Source organism: Charadrius vociferus, unplaced genomic scaffold (genome assembly GCF_000708025.1).
Source record: "Charadrius vociferus isolate BGI_N301 unplaced genomic scaffold, ASM70802v2 scaffold1140, whole genome shotgun sequence".
NCBI classification, from domain to species: Eukaryota; Metazoa; Chordata; class Aves; order Charadriiformes; family Charadriidae; genus Charadrius; species Charadrius vociferus.
In genome coordinates, this window is record NW_009646351.1 from 10,304 (window position 1) to 15,202 (window position 4,899).

At 58.8% G+C, this 4,899-nt stretch overlaps 1 protein-coding gene across 1 annotated transcript in view; it reads left to right on the top strand.

The window, feature by feature from the left end:
* The window catches only part of CLPB (ClpB caseinolytic peptidase B homolog (E. coli)), a gene marked incomplete at its 5' end in the record, with an annotated part of 103,707 nt that overhangs the window by 654 nt on the left and 98,154 nt on the right, over positions 1 to 4,899 (top strand). The gene's annotated exons all lie outside the window — the stretch shown is intronic.

Sequence of the window (4,899 nt, forward strand, 5' to 3'; positions counted from 1 at the left end):
GTTGGACGGGGCTTGGGGCAACCTGGGCTGGGGGGAGGTGGCCCTGCCCAGGGCAGGGGGTTGGAACGAGATGATCTTTACGGTCCCTTCCCACCCAAACCGTTCTGTGATTCTATGAAAGCGTGAGGAAGCGCAGCGTGGTGTGGACGAACCCCTCCAGGCCAGAAGCCGCAGAGACTCGTTTGCGGGGGTCTCTCTGAACAAACAGCCCTTACAGGCTCCTCAGCCCGAGCCAGCAGCTCTCCAGCCCAGACGGGGGCTTGTGTCCCTCAGGGAGCTCAGGAGAGAGCTCAGGTCCTCCTGACCCGTCGGGGAAGTGGCTGGTTGGGTGACCGAGCATGTGCCCGCTGGGGAGCGGAGCATCTCCAGGGCTGTCCCTGTGCTCCTGTCCTGGAGACAACGGGTCTCCAGCACTCTTGTTGCCGTTGTCCCTGCCTTCCTCTGTTGGCGTTGTGCCGTGGCATCGTTCGGGAGCTGTCTAGCCGCGTTCAGTTCCCTGGGGTGTTAACAAACAAGCGTGTTTCTCAGGCCCAGCGTCTGACAGGTCCTCAAGAGGCACGTCTGCTCTCTGCCCACCCCGTCCTCCTGCGGCTGTAGCTCTCGGGAGGGACTTGGGTGGGCTCGAGTGGTGCCCCAGGATGGTTTGTGGGCAGCAGTGCTGCGTTCACAAAATATATCTGCTGGCAGGCCAGCTCTGCCCTCATCTGCAGCGAGCGCCAGGGACTTGGTGTGGAGCTGCGCGGGGGAAGCAAGCCTCCTGATGGAAACAGAGGGTGAAGAGAAGTGTCTGAGGGCCAGGCGGAGCTGCTCGCCCAGCAGAGCTCGGCCGTCCTGCCTGGTCTCGCTCAATATCCCAGCGGTGATGAGGTCTCCCAAGGCCCAAGCGCTTCTCTCAACCGGTATAGAATTTAGGGCGACGGAGATGCTGAGGGGAGTGGAGCATCTCTCTGCTGAGGAAAGGCTGAGGGACGTGGGGCTGTTCAGTCTGGAGAGGAGAAGACTGAGGGGGATCTCCTCAACGCTGATCAGTCCTTCAAGGGAGGTGCCGGGGGATGGGGACAGTCTGGTTCCAGTGGTGCCCAGTGAGAGGACAAGAGGGACCGGGCACAAAGGTGACCATGGGCAGTTCCATCTCCACCTGAGGAGGGCCTTCTCTGCTGTGAGGGCGGCAGAGCAGTGGCAGAGGCTGCCCAGAGAGGTGGGGGAGTCTCCCCCTCTGGAGCCATCCCAAACCCGCCTGGACGCCGTCCTGTGCCACTGCTGGAGGTGCCCCTGCTCTGGCGGGGGGTGGGATGGGGGAGCTCCAGAGGGCCCTTCCAGCCCTCACCAGTCTGGGAGTCTGGGATTAAGATTTTTCCAGCTGGGATGGGACAGGAGCAGACGTCGCTGCTCTCCTGCGTTTCTCTCTGGCTGAGATCTCCCCCCCCCGGTGCAGGCATGCAGGGAGCTTGGCGCTGGGAGCCGCCGTCGCTGCGGCAGGGGAGGAGAGCCCTCCTGGACCGTGGCCGGGGGGATGCTCCTTCCCGTCCCCATCCCCTCAGAGGAAGCAGCCTGGCTCTGCCGCACCCCGGGGCTGAGATCTGGCCTAGATCAAGGGCCGAAAAGGATATTGGTGCGCGTCTAATTGGCACATGTGTTCTGCTGCTTGTAATTGCAGGAAGCTGCTGCTTAGGGATGTCTGGGTGATTTGTGAGCCTGGTCAGGCAGAGCAGCAAAAGGGATGCTCTGTGCCTCCCCCCACCCCGTCGATTCGGAGAGGGCTGGTGGCTGCACACAGGCGCTGCACGTCCTCTCCCTTTGTTCCTGTGCTCTTTCCTTCCAGTCCTTCTCCCTGGGGGGCTGCCTCCTCCCCGGCAGAGCTCCCTGCCTGCCTCTGCCCGATATCTGCCTTCGCTGCCGGGCACGAGACGGGGAAAACAGGTTGGAAAGTCTAGCGGGAGATGTCCCTGCCCATGGCAGGGGGGTTGGAACTAGATGATTTTTAAAGCCCCTTCCAACCCAAACCGTTCTGTGATTCTCTCCCTGCTGCAGGCAGCTTCCCCCTCTGCTTTACAACAAGCCCGGGAGCTCCGCGGCTGCTGCGGAGCTGGCGGAGGAGGCACCAACAGGGTTGCCTTAAGGGCTCTATGCTGATGCCACCCGCAAGGGGTAAGGCCCAAATTCAGCCTTGGCAGGGCAGGAGTGTGACGTTCAGCTGAGCACGGTGGGCTGCACCCGGGAGAGGGCAGCGCCGGCCGCCGAACACCCTGTTCGTCCCTCGTCCCCCTCCCCAGGCGGTGCTGTCCCCTCTGCTCCGCACAGCTCGGCGGTCGAGACAGGGCAGGCCGGTGCGATAGACTTTTCTGATAGAGCTTTAAACTCTCTCCCAGGGTCTCGGTATAACAACGTAAAGGCAGCGAAGGGCCGGCGGTGCGGTAAGGGCTGAGCTCCTGCGCGCTTGTCTCGCTCAGGCTTCGCAGAGCTTATTCCAGACAGGCGTTCTCTGCTGTTCGAACGACCTGGCGCGTTAGACCGTGCCGGGAGAGCTGAGCGGAGACGTGGTGTTGCGGAGCAGTCGCTGATGTTGTCCGGTTCTCCAGCCTTTTGGCTCAAAGACGATTAGAAGCAGCAGGCGGGTGTTTGTCATCCTGCAGAGCGCGTTCTCTGCTCCACGCTCTCGTCGTCTGCTGCTGGGGGCTTGGTTTTCCTTGTGGCACGAACGGGGGAGCTGGCCTCTGTCAAGTGCCTCGGTCAGCTGACGGCTTTACGTATTAAAACATCGTAACTACCCTGCCGAGGAAATGCCGTCTTTTGGTCTGAAGCGTAGAAAATGGACGCGCAAGGAGAGGGCGGTGCGAGGTACAAAGAAGATAAACCGTGAGTTAAGTCATAGTCGTGCTTAACTGCAGAGGGACGACAGGGTGGACTGGGGCTCCGAGGCAGTTTGCAGCAGAGGCTGTGCGATAAGCAGAGAACTGAAGAGCTTTTCACACAGAACCACAGAATTTTCAGAGCTGGAAGGGACCTCCAGAGCTCACCCACCCCACTCCCCTGCTAAAGCAGGACTGCCCAGAGCACATCCCTCAGGACTGCATCCAGGCGGGTTTGGGAAACCTCCAGAGAAGGGACTCCACCCCCTCCCTGGGCAGCCTGTGCCACTGCTCTGTCACCCCAACCCTAAAGAAGTTCTTCCGTCTGTTGGACGGAACTTCCTCTGTTCCAACTTGTGCCCACTGCCCCTCGTCCTGTCACTGGGAACCACCGAGAAGAGTCTGGCTCCATCCTCCTCCAACCCCCCTTTAGATATTTGTAAGCAGTAATAAGGTCTCCCCTCAGCCTTCTCTTCTCCAGGCTAAAGAGTCCCAGCGCTCTCAGCCTTTCCTCATACGGGAGATGCTCCAGTCCCTCCATCATCTTGGTTGCCCTTCGCTGGACTCTCTCCAGCAGTTCCCTGTCCCTCTTGAACTGGGGACCCCCAAACTGGACACAGTATTCCACAGTATTTTAGGGTAACTCTGTGTCCCTTCTCCCTAAAGAGTTCTGCGTTCTCTCTTGGAAGAGAGCGACTCCCTTCATCACCCCAACGGCCACCTGTAGGGTGATGAGGTCAAGGCTTTCCTTGGGGAAAACGAGGGAGAATGAGCGCCTCCGTAGAGGATTTGACTGCCAGCAAGGATAACTGCTAGCCGGTTCCTGAAATGACTGATAGTCCGAGAGCGGGAGGCGTAGAGGCCGGGGCGTGTGTGGCCGTGATGTGCTGCCTGTTGAGGTGTGGTGGTGACCTGGTGCGGCGAAGAGCGAAGCGCTTTTTCCTGGAGGAATGAATGTAAGGAGGGGTCGTACGCGGGGACCGGAGAAATACAGAGGGACGGGGTGCGCCATGTGGAAGATGGAGGGGCAGGAGCCGCGTCAGAATCCTCATCCAGAGAAGCTGCTGGCTTTTTGGAGGCTGTCTCGTCAGAGCAGGTCACCCTTCCAGAAGATCTCAGCCTCTCCATCTTGGACTGTAAGTCTTCCAGTGCGGGTCTTCTCACTGCTTCTTCCCCAGTTTTCCCTTTTTTCACATCTCATGGCCACATTCCTCAAATTAGTTCAAGTCAATCACATCGGTTGAGTAGGAAGGACGGAAAATGGGGTAATGGCAATGGTTAGAGGAGCACGACATCCAGCAGTGGCAGAACTCCTGAATGCTGTACGGAGAAGCAGCGGATAGCCGGGCGCTGCTGGGTGCTGAGTGCTCCCACCTGTGTAAGGAAGTGGATGACACTCCTCGGATTATCTGTACTAAAGAGCTCACGTTTCACGAGGCTGCGGGCAAACCCGCTGCTTTGTTCCAGGACGTGAATGGAGGTGGAAAGTAAGCGATAACAGTTATGCAAACGTAAAAGCGTTTAGATTTTGCAAGCCACGCTGTCCTACACCCGTCCAGGTCTGTCTGGGAACCCAAAGAACCACAGGCACAGAGGAAAATTGGGCCGAAGGAACCAGAAGGAGGATCTGTGCCAGGGACCCTTGGCGTCTCTCCAAGTTTGGGCCAGCATACTTTCACGAGCTCTGCTCGCGGACAGCGTACGGAGCGCCTTGCTCTGGAAGGCTTTCTCTGGGTCACTCTTTGCTGTTGAACTGCTAAATAAGGAGAGCGATGAGACATAGTGGTGTTAGTGCGGCCAGTAACTAGAAATTCATCCATCGGGATTGGAAAGACAAAGGTTATGAGTATCAGAAATGAAAGGGAAGCTTGTGTTCAGGGGGATTTCGCATTGGACGGGCTGGAGAGTTGGGTGGAGAGGAACCCAATGGAGTTCAACAGGGGCAAGTGTGGGGTACTGCGTCTGGGGAGGAATAACCCCACGCACCAGTACAGGTTGGGGGTGACCTGCTGGAGAGCAGCTCTGTGGAAAGGGACCTGGGAGTCCTGGG